The sequence below is a fragment of the Pelophylax lessonae genome (assembly GCF_965119305.1).
Source record: "Pelophylax lessonae genome assembly, chromosome: 3".
Classification (NCBI taxonomy): domain Eukaryota; kingdom Metazoa; phylum Chordata; class Amphibia; order Anura; family Ranidae; genus Pelophylax; species Pelophylax lessonae.
In genome coordinates, this window is record NC_138770.1 from 576,604,202 (window position 1) to 576,621,254 (window position 17,053).

The following is a 17,053-nucleotide window of genomic DNA, read 5'->3' on the forward strand; positions in this document are numbered from 1 at the left end:
ACAATGCTGTGGCGCTCTGCATTGAAAGGGGCTCGCACGCTGAACTCTGCATTGATGGGGGCACGGAACAGTGTTCATTGCATTGAAGGGGGCACAGCACAGTTGCATTGAAGGGGGCACGCACGCTGAACTCTGTATTGTGGGGGCACAGCACAGTGTTTATTGCATTGAAGGGGTCACAGCACAGTGTTTATTGCATTGAAGGGGGCACAGCACAGTTGCATTAAAGGGGGCACAGCACAGTTGCATTGAAGGGGGCATGCACGCTGAACTCTGCATTGTGGGGGCACAGCACAGTGTTCATTGCATTGAAGGGGGCATATACCATCTCCTGTACCATGACCTGTGACATGCCTATACCATATCTGTGCCATGCCTATACCATCTCCTGTACCATCACCTATGCCATGCCTATACCATCACCTGTGCCATCCCTGTACCATGACTTCAAAGTCACGCAATTTTTTACTGCGTTTTTTTGGCGCGAAGCAATACCTATTATGCATTGATGGGGGCACGGAACAGTGTTTATTGCATTGCATTTTTCTTTTTGCGCGCCCCCCCCGAAAATTTTTGAGCACCAGCCGCCACTGCCCGGTATAGAGATCAGTATACAGCGATCACACTGACATCCCTCAGCTCTGTGTACACAGGAAAAGGCTGCGCTGTGCTCCATCACACACACCCCGCCCACTTCCCCGGACTCTAGCGGGGAGGGGCTAGAAAAGTGCAGCTCCGCCCCGCCCTGTACTCCGTCCTCCAGCGGTGCAGGAAGGTGGATCACTAGTCGGGTGTCGGTGATTTGTTCGGAGGGTTCGGGCTGTGTTTTCCGGACTTCTCTCCTCTCGGATTTACTCAGAGATTCTCCGGCTGGATTGTTTTCCCCGGGGTGGGCGGTGTGTCCGGAGAAGAGGGGCTCCCCCAGGTAATGCGGTACATCTGCGGGGCGATGAGGGAGCGGAGAGGATGATCGGACCCTGGGAGCACCCAGCGCCGCCACCGAGCAGTCCTGACCACCGAGACTGCAGACAAGGTAATCCCTCCCGATCCCTACATCATCTCTATCGTCCGATCGTTACTTCGTCTACTCCCTCCGCCCCGATCACTGCAACAGGGTGTCCTCCCCACCCTGCCCCGTCATCACCGTCCTCTGCTTCCACCCTGGGGGATCAGAACCCCCCTGATCTCCTCTATTATCGGGGGTACACCCCCCACTTCTGGGGGCATTCACTGCTACAACTTACCGGACATGTCCTATATCTTATATTCACAGTTCGCTCTACACTCACCAATCACACTGATATATATATTCTAGCTGTAAGGACATATTCAGGGACACCCTGATACTTAGATGAGGTCATCATCAGCAGGATTGGTATGGAAGGCAATACTACTGTATACATAATATTGACATGTGACAGCATCATTGTAATACTTTTTTTATTTTTTATTTCCCCCTAGTAATCAGAGATAATCATTACAGAAAGGGGACAACACTGAGGTCATCATGCTCAATATTGCTATAGAGGACAATAATAATATTATCTACTATGGTCTTTTACAGCTGCATTGTGCAGTGGTGGTGTCCCCATTCTGTAATATTTATCACACATCAGTATGAAAAAAGAAACAAAATATTATGTTGTCACTTGTTTTTGTTAATAGTATTTGAGGACATGATTATGCAAGAATAGTTTTTTTTTTTTTTTTTTTTTTTCCCTCTTTAAATGACAAATCTGATATAAATCTTACAAAGCAAGGACACCCTGCTACCTACCTGAGGTCACCCTGTCCAGTATTTCTATAGAAGATTGTGGTAGACAAAATATTTATGATGCAGCATGGTTATATAATAATGCTGTTTCTTTTAGATAAGTCTGGGAAAAAAAAAAAAAAAAATATATATATATATATATATATATATAATTAATTAATTAGGATTTTTATATATATATATATATATATATATATAATTAATTAGGATTTATATAGCGCTGACAGTCCACACAGCGCTTTACAACTTGAGGGTAGACAGTGCAAATACAATACTTTAATACAGTAGGAATCAGAGGGCTCTGCTCATTAGGCTGCATTCACATGTCAGCGTTTGGATCGCAGGCAGAACCGCCGCGGTTCCGCCCGCGATCCGGAGATTATTGCAAATCGCGGGACGCCTAGCGTTGCCCATTGATTTGCAATAGCCCCCCAAACGCCAAGCGATGTTGCCGCAATTTCCGCCTGCCGAATCGCGGCAACATCGCGCAAACAAAATCGCGGGACGCAATACGCTCCAAAGAAGCTCTTGTACTTCTTTGGAGCGTATTGCGTCCCGCGATTTTGTTTGCGCGATGTTGCCGCGATTCGGCAGGCGGAAATCGCGGCAACATCGCTCGGCGTTTGGGGGGCTATTGCAAATCAACGGGCAACGCTAGTCGTCCCGCGATTTGCAATAAATCTCCGGATCGCGGGCGGAACCGCGGCGGTTCTGCCCGCGATCCATACGCTCACATGTGAACGGAGCCTTAGAGCTTAATAAAAATATATATATATATATATATATATCTGCTACTTTTGCTGAGTTCATCATCATGCCCAGTATTGTTATAGAAGACCATGGTAGACTATATAAATTTATTATGTAACATGTTCATATAACACTTTAATAAATACTGAATTCATCTAAATATAAGAAAGTAGGCACATTTCTAGAGATTCACTGCTGCTTCGCTGAGAATATCCTCGTATTGTTATAGAAGATCATGGTAGACTGTTTACCAAATAGTGACATGTGACATCAATATTATTTATACTTCGTCTATTTAAATATTGGAAAGGGATGACAACCAGGGGCAGGTTTTCATAACCTAGAACTCTCCCTGAATAGCAGGAATGATTGGACAGGTGTTTTTTTTTTTTTTTTTATGTTACACGTTAATGACCTTTTGGATGTAAAGCTCAACACACACATTACAACCTGATTATATAATCTCCTACCTCTCTACCAAAAACTATGCCAAGTAGGGCCTGCGTGATTGGAAACAAGGTGATTTGAAAAGCTGGCTATAGATGGATACAACATTTGGCTGGTTCAACAGGGATTGACCAAATTTTGATCCCTCTGTGGCCATTGCTGTTTGAGAGGAGTTGATGTAGTGATCAACTCTTCTCAAATGGGACTGCTAGAAAGTTTGTGTTCAATCAACGCATGCATGCAGCACTGATATCGGTGTATTCTGACAGCAGAGGAGTTCCCCTGTCAGAATACAATAGCCCAGTGAAAAGTATAAATGTGTGAATGGGGGAAGCCATTGGTGTGTATGTTGACTTGTGCTTTTTTATGTGTGTGTGTGTAATATATTATATATATATATATATATATATATATATATATATATATATATATATATATATATATATATATATATATAACCAGCTTTAGATTAGATAGGTGCTATTTTGTGTGGATTGTGATTAAAATGCTGAGCATATCTGGTTAGAAAATCTTTAAAAAAAACGGTGCTCAATTGTTCAAATTGCAATGATTTTGTGGCAAAAGTCCTGTTGTACATTTTTGAGCGTAAGCTATCGATTTTCTAAACATTAGAGGTGGAATCCATTGAAAACAGTTAAAGTCTACTGCACATGCACGTGTTAAAATGTAATCAATAGGCAAAAAATGTTCAGTTTTTTATATTATCGATCGATAAGACCTGTATTAATACAATGATGCCATTATCGCATGCATGTTTGACAGATCTTTAGAAATCGCCCCCCCCCCCCCTTTTTTTTTTTTTTTTTTTTTTCTCTCAAGCGATTTTCTAACCATTTATGGCCAGCTTTAGGTTGGTTGAACATGGGGGATCCAGATGCTGTGCCTGTGATCCTAACGTTGGGGGCACAGGTGCAGCGTTCAGCCCTGTGGCCCCTCAAAGTCACAGGCTGAAATATGCTGGGGCTGAACGCTGTACTGAGTGGTAGTGGGACGGATGCCCAGATGGCAGGTATTCTGGTATCTTGGCATTCATTCCTGAACTCGTAGTACTGTCCAGCCGCAGCATATCTTAGCCTTCCATAGACTTGGACAAGCAGCAGCAGAGCTGGATGTTGCCCCTATGCTTCCCTGCTGCATATAAAGATTGGAGTCTGCTCATCTGTTGCCAGCAGCAGGCACTTCATGTAGTGGTGTATTTTGGTTTTGTGCTGCCCTAGGCAAGACTAAAATTGGGTGCCCCCATCTAAATTTGTCCCACCCCTGCCACGGTATACTGTAATTGTCTCAGGGTCTGATGCGCAAGCTGCCGCCGTTCCTCATCAGTGAGCAGCTGCGGCTTTCTCATCAGACCCTGAGACATGATTTGACCAAGTGCTAAATATGATGGGCAGGGGACAGGGGCAGCAGGGCACATGACAGGGTGAAGGAATCTCTGCATGGATCAAAACAAAACCCTGTGCGCCACTCTACGTGCAGCATAAAACTAAACATCAAGTTTATTAGACTAACTTTCATGTAAAGAAAAGGATTGCGCTTGTCAGACCTGGAGACTGGAGGATCACAACACAGAAAAGATCTGAGAGTTCAAAGCATATGCTGCTCAATCTGGAGGACTGCCACATAGATCATTGTGTTCCAGGGAGCCCAGTGCCTCCCGTACTCGCTGGTGGTCACATGCCTAATGAAGGGGTCCTGCGTGGCTCTGAAAGTTTGCTGTAACAATATGATCTCTGAATAAAGCTTTGGACCCAATTTTGGAGACCTATAATGTGCTGGTGACATCTCCTGTAGTTGCAGGACGCTGAACTGATGCTCGCCCTATGTGTCTCTCTGTCCAATGTGCTCGCCCTATATGTGTCTCTCTGTCCAATGTGCTCGCCCTATATGTGTCTCTCTGTCCAATGTGCTCGCCCTATATGTGTCTCTCTGTCCAATGTGCTCGCCCTATATGTGTCTCTCTGTCCAATGTGCTCGTCCTATATGTGTCTCTCTGTCCAATGTGCTCGTCCTATATGTGTCTCTCTGTCCAATGTGCTCGTCCTATATGTGTCTCTCTGTCCAATGTGCTTGCCCTATATGTGTCTCTCTGTCCAATGTGCTCGCCCTATATGTGTCTCTCTGTCCAATGTGCTTGCCCTATATGTGTCTCTCTGTCCAATGTGCTCGCCCTATATGTGTCTCTGTCCAATGTGCTCGCCCTATATGGGGTCTCTCTGTCCAATGTGCTCGTCCTATATGTGTGTCTCTGTCCAATGTGCTCGTCCTATATGTGTGTCTCTGTCCAATGTGCTCACCCTCTATGTGTCTCTCTGTCCAATGTGCTCGCCCTATATGTGTCTCTGTCCAATGTGCTCGCCCTATATGTGTCTCTGTCCAATGTGCTCGCCCTATATGGGGTCTCTCTGTCCAATGTGCTCGTCCTATATGTGTGTCTCTGTCCAATGTGCTCGCCCTCTGTGTCTCTCTGTCCAATGTGCTCGCCCTCTGTGTCTCTCTGTCCAATGTGCTCGCCCTATATGTGTGTCGCCCTCGCCCTCGCTCTCGCCCTCCCTATATGTGTCTCTCTCTCGAATGTACTCGCCTATATCTCTGCTAGTGTGATCGAGGCCTTAATCAGTGTGCGCCTGTTAGCAATCAGCTGTGCCTGACACATTCTGCATGTGATTTGGACTCCGGTCAGGGGCAGAGTTAATGATTGGTGGACGCTGCACATTTCACCCCTGCTGTACTTTGTGAGTACAGGTGGTCTGCATTCAGCTCCCCCCCCCCCCCATTCTGAGCTTCAGATCGCCTTTAACTCCTTTAACAAAACCTAGTTTAGCCTTAATCATTGTCCGAGGACAGAAAAACTGGATTGTTCAGATAACCCATCGGCTCTCCTTACTAGGATTCTGAAAAGCTGGAGAAAGCCGGATGTTTTGTTAGGGATCATGTGTAAATCCTTCCCCAGGCATCACTCATTGGATAATATGTGAGAGTTGTGACAGGCCCCCTTTTAGTCTGACCATCTTGGCAGCCGGCACGATTTGGCAGGCCTGTGGATGGGCAGAGGATTTGTAAGGGCATGCTAATTAGAGGCTGGAAGAACAATGTGGCGTAGAATTTAAAAAAAAAAAAGAGCCTTTTATTTTTTTTGTATAATTTAATTGGAGAAACTTTTTTTTTTTTTTTTTTTTTTCCCCCTCTATTTCATGTCTTGTCTGCAGATTATAATAAAAGCGTCTTGTTTTCCCCGAGCCTTGTGATTTGCACAGTGATCTTTCAACATGTTTTGCATGAGGCTCCGTCTGCCAGCAGCACTCCATAAGCTTCTCTTACAGTACAGGTTGTGTTTACCATGGAGGCAAATTAGAAAGTGCCGTGGCAGCAGCTCAGTGAAATGTTTGACTCTTTGTAGGCGTTTGTTTCTAGGTGTGAAATTGTGATTGCACACGAGTTTTCCCTGGGCTTTAGGACAAAACCAGAAAAAAATTCCCAGCTCGACTCACCAAACCGAGTGAACCTGTCTAGCAGTACGCGTTAAAAATGGGTTAAGTTTGCACACATTTGCAAAACGTATGCGTAAGCTGCAGGGCCACTTCATGGCACCCTGTATTTTCCCTGGATTTTACTCCCCAACTGTTTTTTCTGCACATGAGTGGTTTCTACAAAAGCTTTTGGTGTTTGCTAATGGGGTGTGCTGCTGTTGGGGCTCATTCACACATACTGCGTTCTTCTGCACTGGGTGAATGCATATCACCACAAGGTCACAATTGGTTTATATGTGCCCTGTTCTCATGACAGTGCTGTGCGTAAAAATCCAGACATTTTGTATTTTTCTGCTGCACACTGAATGCTACTGCAGGTCAAATCATTAAAATTGAGGGGGGGAACCAGTGCCTGGCAATGTAAAACCCTGCTACGGAGCAAACCCTTAATCCGGGGCTTGACAAGTTTGCTTTGAAACTAGGACCCAGCTAAAAAAATTTAGGAGAATAATTTATTTTTACAAAGCTTATGGGTGTAACATGTTCCCGACAGTGACTTTTTTGCACGTGGCTTTTTTTTTTTTTTTGCACACATTTTAAAAAACAAATTTTGATCACATAAAACCCCAAACATATTTTCTGAAAGCAGACACCATAGAGAAAAAAATAGTTCTAGTTCCAATATGTCACAATATTACTGCAAATGTCTACGAAACACAAAATTTAAGTTTAAAAAAAAAAAAAAAGCATTAAAAGTTTAAAAACGCTATAAATTTACCCTTTTTATATTTTACAAAAAAAAAAAAAAAAAAAAAAAATGCAAGGTTGCACCAAGTAAATAGATACCCAGCATGTTCAACTTTAATTTTGTGTGTGCCCGTTAAATGGCTTAAGTATCCTATATTTATTTTTCCGTAGGCAGTGCTTTAAAAGCCCCTTATAGGTCATCAGTTTAGCGTTGAGGTTTGGTGCTGGAATTAGTGCCTTCATTCCGGTGTGCGCAATGATGTGTATCGCAATCAACTTTTTCAGACATGGGTGCCCCACTGCATGCGTTTGTACATGCGTACATGTGGTGGGGCTCATAATTTTTTTTTTTTTTTTTGGGGGGGGGGGGCAGGGCGGGTGGATTTAATGGGCATGGGTGTAACCTTAATCTTTTACAATTTAAGAAAAAAAAAATCTAATTTTTTTTTTTTTTTTTCCATCACAGGACAAATTTGTTTTCATTCTAGGAGCCAGTTATTTTTTTTTTTTTTACTAACAAAGATTTATTTTCAGTGATAAAACCCCTTCTCTTTTGAAGCCATGATGTGTATCTTTACAGGTGAAAGGCTCAGGTTTACACATGTCAGTTAATGAAGCAAAAAAAAAAAAAAACTAGCTCTGCTGCTTTCATCGCTGTGACACTTTGAGCAGTGCGCCCGACAGTCCGTTTTTGCTCAGCTTGGGAATTGATCCGCCGATCCCCGGTGAGCAGGTGGGTGACAACTCCGTCTCCGCTCTGTGTGCAGAGACAGAGATGTCAGATCCCCGCTCTCCTCTATGGGGGAATCGGATGAGAATGGACCGCCTGTCCGTTTTCATCCGATCATCCAGACGGATGGAAAATGGGGTTTCCATCTGTCTGGATTTCACAGATTAGATAGCAGCGGGTGTCTCCGCTGACATCCGCTGCTCCATAGGGCTGCATAAAGCATCCGATCAGGTCTGCCTGAAAAACTGACAGGTAGACCGGATCTGAAAGCCCGTGGGAAAGGGGCCTTAGAGTGTTACTAAACCCAGGAGCCTGCATTCACTAGATCTGCTCTCTCACAGTACACAGAACATGGAAATGCAATCGTTTTAGTAAATATAAACTATTAAGTACCCTTTCTCATCAGCAGTATATAGCGGTCTTGTGACTTCTATTAGTGTCTGGCTCAGCACTGGTTACAGGCCTGTACACGTGATCAAAAAATCTGTATGAAAATTACGGCTTTTGAAGCAATTGTACGCTAATTTGATCTTTGGTACACAGCTTTCCAGAGCTGATCATGAGCTTTTATCCAAATTTATGAAGGGACAAACACAATTTTTTTTTCTATTTTGATTTAATTCAGTACAGTTTTCATCCGAAAATACAACACATTGCTTCCAAATTTTTATACTGTTGTATGAGAATTTACGTAACTTTAGTATTCCCTTCATTTTCTATATGGAGACTAGCATGCAAATATAGACGATCATTCGATCGATAATTTCAGCGTGTGTATCAGGTTTAAAGCTTGTAGGAGGAGTCTTCTCTGACTGTCCCATTAGATCTCTGTCCAGACAGTCCCATTGCACCATCATCTTACGTCTTGTTTTAGTAGCAGGAACCAAAAAGACAACCAGCACCCTGATGACAGGCAGTGATGAATGTGTTGTATCTGAGGATTCCTGTTATGCATGACATGAGGCTGTGGAAAATATTTAAATGGAGCTCCACCCAAAAGGGGATGCTCCGCTTGTTTGCACTAGGGATGCACCGATCCGACTTTTTTGGTCCTGATGCCGATCTTTTGCTTTGTGAAATCGCCGATCCCGAGTCCAATCCGGAAGTACTGTTTTGTGAGCTTATAACAAAATAATACTTCCATATAGGTATCGGCAGATACCTTATAACATTGTGCATTTAAGAGGTTAAATTTCCCTCCTCTGGCAGACTGAACGAAAAGATACATTGTATTCATTGTGTTTACTTAACTGGGAGACTGACAGGCATTTGCAGGAGGCTCTTTTTTTTTTTTTTTTCTTTGACAGCTGTTCTCTGCTCCCTCACAGCTATGTAAAGAGCAAAACTGGATCGTCCCGTGGATCTGTTAATTTTACCGATTCCCCCGATCCAGCTATTCTGGCCATATCGGCGCCGATATCCGATCCGAATATCGGATCGGTGCATTCCTAGTTTGCACCCTCCACTGCCACATTTGGCACTTTTTGGAGGGGGGGGGGGGAGTGGGTACCTGATTTTGACAGGTACCTGCTCCCACTGCCAGGTAAGATTGGAAATCTATTAATTTCTGCCCCCTCACTGCCTTCTGGGACTTACTCGGGTCCAAGAAGACAACGAGACCATTCAGAAAGTGAAGCGCAACATCACAGTACGAAACAGGCTGTTTCCCTTTAGTACAGTTGCCGATGCCTGCACCCGAAGCCCATGGACCAATTGACTAGGGGTGCCAACATCAAGGATCTCTGGACAGGTAAGTGTCCTTATATTAAAAGTCAGAAGCTAGAGTAATTTTGTTTCTATAGACTGGAACTACACTGCATCTGAGCACCGCAAACCTGTCTATGCTTTTCTTTTGTTGAGAAATCACTTTGAAAAAAATACCCACTAGCATTTCTGGCCAGGGCCATCTTGAGTTTGGGCAGATAATTCATGTAGGATTTACTTTCTTGGATCCCTCTACCCTTAGCTCAAGCATGCAGGCAGGAGGGTGTGCTTAGCTGAGAAAACCCCTCCTTTTCTAAAGACTTCTAGGCTGTAGGACCTCATTTGCCTAGGCATGGAAAGCACGAAGTAACTAAAGAAATAAAAAAAAAAAAAAAAAAAAAAACGGAAGGTATGTTGTATTTGCCTATCATCTTATTAGCTAAGCGGCATAAGGTTTAAAAATAGTCAATGTTGATTGAGAGAGTGAAATTCCACTTGAATGCCATTCTTGCCTGGTCATTCGGAATTAAAGGAGGGGTTCCCTGGAAAAAAAAGGGGTGTTATCACTAGGCTTGTGACGGTATCAGATTTTCATGCTGCGATTAATTGATTAAGGTTTTGCCACGGTATACGGTATTATCACGGTATTCTATTATTAAATTTAAATTATTAAATTTCCACCTTACTTCAATTTCATTGCTGAATTTAGGGGCTTTGGTTCACTTATGCACATTATTATATAGTCAGTCAGTACAGACTCTGTGAACCAGGCCTAAAATAGGTCATCAAGCAGTGTCTGGCCTAACTGGTGATAACTGGTCCTGGCGCTCGGCTCCGATCTGATGGCCTGGTCATTAAGAGGGCAAATCCTTGTGGTCAAGAAGTGGTTAAACCTGAAGGAGGTGTTGTTTATAAATGACTTTACTATTGCTTTAGGCCTGGTTCACATGTATGCGGGTTGGGGGCCCACATTTGCACAGGAATAGCAGCCCATTGATGTGAATGGGCTTGAGCTGCTATGCCTGCGTTTTCAGCTGAAAAAAGGTGCATGCAGAATTTAAAAAAATGCAGTGGCCATGAAATCCATCCTTCTTTTGCACCATGCGACTTACCTGCCGTTGCTGCACACGCAAACTGTTTATTTTTAAATGCCGTGCCCACGTATACAAAAAATGCAGAAAGCTTGCCAGAGCAGGAACTGCAGGTTAGTCGCATGGTGCAAAAGCAGGATGGATTTCAAGGCCACTGAATTTTAAAAAAATGCTGCATGCACCTTTTTTCTGCGGAAAATGAGGGCATAGCAGCCCGTTCAAATCAATGGGCTGCTATGCCTGTGCAAATGTGGGCCGCCAACCCGCATACATGTGAACCACCAACCCGCATACATGTGAACCACCAACCCGCATACATGTGAACCAGGCCTAAAGCAATAGTAAAGTCATTAATAGATAAAAACACAGGTCCTCCTGCAGGTTTAACCACTTCTGGATCGCAAGGATTTGCCCCTTTAAAGACCAGGCCATCGGATCAGAGCGCCAGGACCAGTCATCACCAGGTAGGCCAGACACTGCTTGATGGCTATATAATAATGTAATGTGGGCTGCTATGCGTGTGTGTGTATATTAGACCTGCACGATTCTGGCCAAAATGAGAATCACGATTTTTTAGCTTGGAATAAAGATCACGATTCTCTCACGATTCTCTGTGTAACAAAAAAAAAAAAAATTGGGATAACTTTACTGTTACGTTTTTTTTTTTTTTTTTTATTCATTAAAGTCTAATCATTGCGTTTGAAAGACTGCTGCGCAAATACAGTGTGACATAAAATATTACAACAATCGCCATTTTATTCTGTAGGGTCTCTGCTAAAAAAATATATAAAATGTTTGGGGGTTCTAAGTACTTTTCTAGCAAAAAAAAAAAACTGATTTTAACTTGCAAGCAAGTGTCAGAAAAAGATCCAGTCTTTAAGAGGTTAAACTTCCTTTCTCCCTGGCAGAGGGAAGGAAAAGATACAATGTAATCATTTTTGTTTATAGTTAGGAGACTTAATGCTGAAAGGGGTTAGCTGTGTGAGTGAATGAGTCATCCAGCTCACTGAAATGTATCAATTCACAAGTCAGGCAGACTTGACAGAGAAACTCGGTATTTTAAAAATGCCACAATAACAATACCGTGGCTATGCAATACCGCGATATATCGAATTACCGAAAACCGGCATATGTCTAGTTATCACAAAACATTTTTTTTTTTTGGAGGGGGGTAGGGGTCAGGTGACTGGAAGTGAGTCAAGAGTGTGAAGGTCTGCTTTGAATCTACCATATTCCAACAGATTGGTCAAGTAGCGTTTGTCTAAGCAGAGTTCACCCCGTGGTGAAAAACACGCATGTATACAAAACACGTGTGTCCTGTAAGCTAACAGAGGAAAATAGTCTAGCAGCTTCCTGTATAGAAAATTTGTCTGCTGATTGAGATCTTGCTATGTGTCATAGGCGAGGTTCTCTGTCTGACACCATTTCACCGCCTGTTATCTGTAATAGCTCAGCGACTATCAGATGTGTTGAAGATATATCAATTTATTCCTTGACTTCACTGTAGCTGGCAAAGATTTTGTTTTTCCACCCTATTTATGGAACCACATGCACTTGTTTGCTGTGATGTTGTTTTGTGCGTCTTGCAGTCCCTCCCAGAGGCCCCTTCTGAGAGAAAATAAAATGGGCCAACAAAAAAAGAGATGAGCTGATTACATATCGAGGGGTTAACAAAAGAAGGAAATATGGAATTTAATAGTGATACAGTGCATCCTTTTTTCACTTTTTATGTTGCAGCCTTATTCCAAAATTGATTAAATTTATTATTTTCCTCCCTAATTCTACAAACAATACCCCATAATGACAACGCCAAAGAAGTTTGCTTGACATGTTTGCAAATTTATTAAAAAAATAAAAAAACGTAAAAAATTACATGTACACAAGTATTCACAGCCTTTGCCATGACACTCAAAATTGCGCTCAGGTGCATCCTGTTTCCACTGACACACCTGTCTATATAAGGTCCCACAGTTAAAGCCTCGTACACACAGATTATAGGGCAAATTTTCTTTAGTTTTTTGTTGCATGCTAGTCTCGTATGGAAAGTGAAGGTTACTTTCATACGAAAATTCTCGTATGACAGAATTAAACTTCAGAAGTGATGTCGTGTTGAATTGTTTTGTATGTTTTTCTTTCGTTTCTGAGCATGCCTAGTCTTGCTCTTATTTTTTTATTCTTTTTTTCGGACGAAAACTGTACTAATTAAATGAAAAAAGGATGTTGTGTTCACGTACGATAAAAATTTTATAGCCTGCACATCCCGTTTTTGTCGTCCGAAAATTCGTAATCTGCTGTCGAAAGGACTATCCTAACCATCCGAAAACCGGCAGGTCGGACGAAATTTTACTTGATTTTTGTTATCGTGTGTACGGGCCTTAGGAGTGCATGTCAGAGCACACACTAAGCCATTAAGTCTAAAGAATTGTCTGTAGACCTCTGAGACAGGATTGTATTGAGGCACAGATCTAAGGGAAGGGCACTGAGAAATTTCTGTCACATTGAAGGTCCCAATGAGCATAGTAGCCTCCATCATCTGTAAATAGAAGTTTGGAATCACCAGGACTCTTCTAGAGTGGGCCGCCCGGCCAAACTTGGCAATCAGGGGAGAAGGGCCTTAGTCAGGGAGGTGACCAAGAACCAAATGGTCACTCTGACCGAGCTCTAGCGTTTCTCTGTGGAGAGAGGAAAACCCTCCAGAAGAACAACCGTCTCTGCAGCATTACACCAATCAGGCCTGTATGGTAGAGTGGCCAGACGGAAGCCACTCCTTAGTAAAAGGCACATGACCACCCACCTGCAGTTTGCCAAAAGGCACCTGAAGGACTCCTGTCTGGAGGAAACCAGGCACCGCTCCTCACCTAGCCAGTACCATCCCTACAGTGAAGCATGGTGGTGGCAGCAACATGCTGTGGGGATGTTTTTCAGCGGCAGAACCTGGAGACTAGTCAGGATTGAGGAAAAGAAGAATGCAGCAATGTACAGAGACCTTGATGAAAACCTGCTCTGAACCTCAGACTGGGGCGAAAGTTTATCTTCCAACAGGGCAACGTCCCTAAGCACACAGCCAAGATAACAAAGGAGTGGCTACAGGACAACTCTGTGGATATCCTTGAGTGGCCCAGCCAGAGCCCAGACTTGAACCTGATTGATCGTCTCTGGCGAGATCTGAATATATCTGTGCACCAACGCTCCCCATCCAATCTGATGGAGCTTGAGTGGTCCTGCAATGGGAGAAACTACCCAAAAATAAGTTTGTCAAGCTTGTAGCATCAAGCTCAGACTTGAGGCTGTAATTTGTGCCAAAAGTGCTTCAACAAAGTATTGAGCAAAGGCTGTAAATATTTATGCACACTAGATTTATTTTTCTCTAGCGCTCATTGACAGACGTAGTCCTCGGTGATACACCACCTTCGGGTTATGTTGCCTCCACAGGAGCAGGACTAGACAGGAAATTAAAAAGCTCTGGCCACACCCTAGGGGCAGTCCCAGAGGGTATATCCTCTCTCTCTCTCTGCCTCAGCAAATCAGTTATTTTCTGTCTAGTTAGGAGTAAGGACCTAGATACCTTGCTGGGATCTTAAGGTCCTGGCAAGAATTTTTTTCTTAAAGGATTTTTAGACAGCTTTTTTCTCCAGTGTTCCTGTGAGATCTTCAAGCAAGAAAGCTGAACTGGGCGACGGGCTGGATGTTGAGATCCGGTGGTCACCCCAGTTCAGCCTACGAGCGCGTGCAGGCCATAGCTCCGCGCTGGGTCGGCCGCGACAAAGTCCCATTAAAAGGACTGAACCCGCGAGTTAAACGTCTCGCTGAAACGCCAAAGACCATGAGTCACGGCGTCCGTATCGGTCGACAGCCCTCCCGCCCCGGTGGAGAGGGGTACTGTCAGGAGTTGGTGCCCGCCTGGTTCCGGTATGGTGAGTAGTATGTTCCCCCTTTTTCCCTGACGGGTTTTGTGGTGAACGCGGGCCCCTCTCTGTATGGTAAGAAAGAGTCCTTTCTATCCTATAACATGTCACAAATCCTCCTACTTTGAGTGTGATTTTATGTGTGCAAAAGCCAGGAGGCTTGGTTTGGGAGCTAACAATCTATTGTATACATGTTTAAAAGATGTAATCTGTGGCATTCTGGGAATCTTATGGGTTAAGTATAAGCTACCTACCAGTCAAAAGCCACGGACATGTAGACTGCCTTCCAAATCAGATCTCCAGCTATTAGCAGGCCTCCCGAACGGCCACGCGGTCCGCCAGGGTCGGTACCGCCAACCACGCCATATCCCCATGCAGAGAGAGTGTTGTGTGCCTGCAGCACACCGCTATTCAGTATAGGCCGCCGCTATTTTTTTTGCTGGATCGCACGAGCCGCCATTTTGGCGTAGCCTCGTGTCTCCAGCATGGGGGCGGCCATGTTTGAGGTGATCCTACACCTCGTGGAGCTTGGGGGAGGCGCCGGAAGGCGTGCAGAGGGGCGGAGCCGCCTCCTTTCTTCCTGGGCAGCCAGCCAAAAGACTTCCTGTTTGTCAAGACAGCGCTGTAAGCTGTTGCAGTTTAACTCTGAGCATCAAGTGGTGAGCCTGGGGGTCTATCTCTCTCTCTCTCGATCGATAGGGATCCCTAGCAGGTAACACTAAGGGGCTTTTTGTGGCGCTGGGGGTCAGAAAAAAAAAAAAAAAAGTTTTTTTCTTTACTTTTGAATTATATTATCCAGGAAGTAACTGGAGGTATTATGGACCCTGCCACACATATTCCCCCACCTGTTTCCCTCGAGGGGGCCTCGGGACCCGCCGGTGCACAGAGTATAGAGTCATTTACAGCAATTTTGGAGTCTATGGTGGCTCGGGTGGAGGCGGCCTGTCAGGGACGGGGGTCAAGGAAGCGACCCCCGCCTACCCCTATACCATCTGACACCTCTGACTCAGATTCAGAGATGGTCACGGCAGTTGCAGGTTCCTCTGCAAGGGCTGTTATCCCAGGTAAAGCCCCCTCAGACAGTGAGGAGGACGCTTCTTCTCTTGCTATAATTCAGGAAGAAGCATTGGTGGACGCACTAGTTGTGGCAGTGCAAGAAACCTTAAAACTTGAGGCTTTACCGGCAGAGGCAACTGAAACAGAGAGGCCTTTTGGGACTAATAAGCCCATCAAGACGGCGAAGGCTTTTCCTGTACCTAAATGTTTTGGTAATCAGATTAAAGGAGAATGGGAGCATTCTAAACGTACCTTTACTATTTCCAAGCGTATTGCTAGACGCTATCCGTTTGAGGAATCCATCATTAAGAAATGGACGGTACCACCAGTCGTGGATCCGCCTATTTCCAGGCTGAATAAAGCCACGGTTATTCCAGTGGAGGACACTTCGTCCTTTAAGGATCCGGTGGATCGAAAGATAGAAGCAGAGTCCCGCACTATCTTTTCTCTGATAGGGTCAGCATTTAGACCAGTAATTGTTATTGGTCTAGTTTCCCAGACACTTACGGAATGGGTGAAAATGGTACGCCAAGATCTTAGGGGAAAAGATATTCCCCAGGAGACATCTGATTTGATGGAACAGATCATACAAGGGCTACGGTTTATCTGTGACGCAGCCTTGGACACCACTCCCTTGTTAGGGCATGCATCTAAGTTAGCAGTGATCCTCAGACGTGTGCTGTGGTTAAAATGCTGGTCAGCTGACCTAGGTTCCAAAAAGACCTTGACCAATCTCCCTTTTCAGGGGAATCGTCTATTTGGGGCCAACCTAGATGAAATCATTAAGGATGCCACTGGGGGCAAGAGCACTTTTTTGCCACAGGCTGCAAAAGCTAAGGGACCTCGCAACAAGCGAGGACCTTTCTTTACCGCCCATAAAGGGCGCCCGGCTGGTACTCCCGGGAAAGGCAAGACTCCTCCAGGAGGGTTCAAGAAGGGCTGGTCGGACAAGCAGAGGACCAACCCAGCCAAACCCGAAGTAAAGGAGTACACAGCCTGAAGGTGCGCCCCCACCCGGTTTCAGGGTGGGGGGACGTTTTCACCGGTATTCAGGACATTAGATCGAGCATCAACCACTACTACCGGTGCGATTCTTCCCTTCCAACATTTAAGTACCACAGGAAGCGGTAGTTACCGTTCCCTGAATAGATCTTTTCCTTTACCTTTTCCTAAGATTAGTCCCGATACCTCACAGGAATCGGATCTGATTGACCAGTTAGGCCAAGCAGCTTCTAGTCGGGTGACTTCGGTCCCTGAGGTTCAACCAGAAAAGGTCACCTTTCCTGATTACTATCAGGTATCTGATAAATGTGTGGAAACAGAAAACGACCAGACTTTCTCGGATGGTCGGGGCCAGATAG

General features: G+C 44.5%; 1 protein-coding gene across 1 annotated transcript in view; it reads left to right on the forward strand.

Moving 5' to 3' along the window:
* Positions 1-780: 780 nt before the first annotated feature.
* Positions 781-17,053, forward strand: part of B3GNT2 (UDP-GlcNAc:betaGal beta-1,3-N-acetylglucosaminyltransferase 2) — a 64,226-nt gene continuing 47,953 nt past the window's right edge. Inside the window, exon 1 of the mRNA XM_082252355.1 lies at positions 781-1,033. The gene's annotated coding sequence lies outside the window, so the exon portion shown is untranslated. The remainder of the gene's footprint in view (positions 1,034-17,053) is intronic.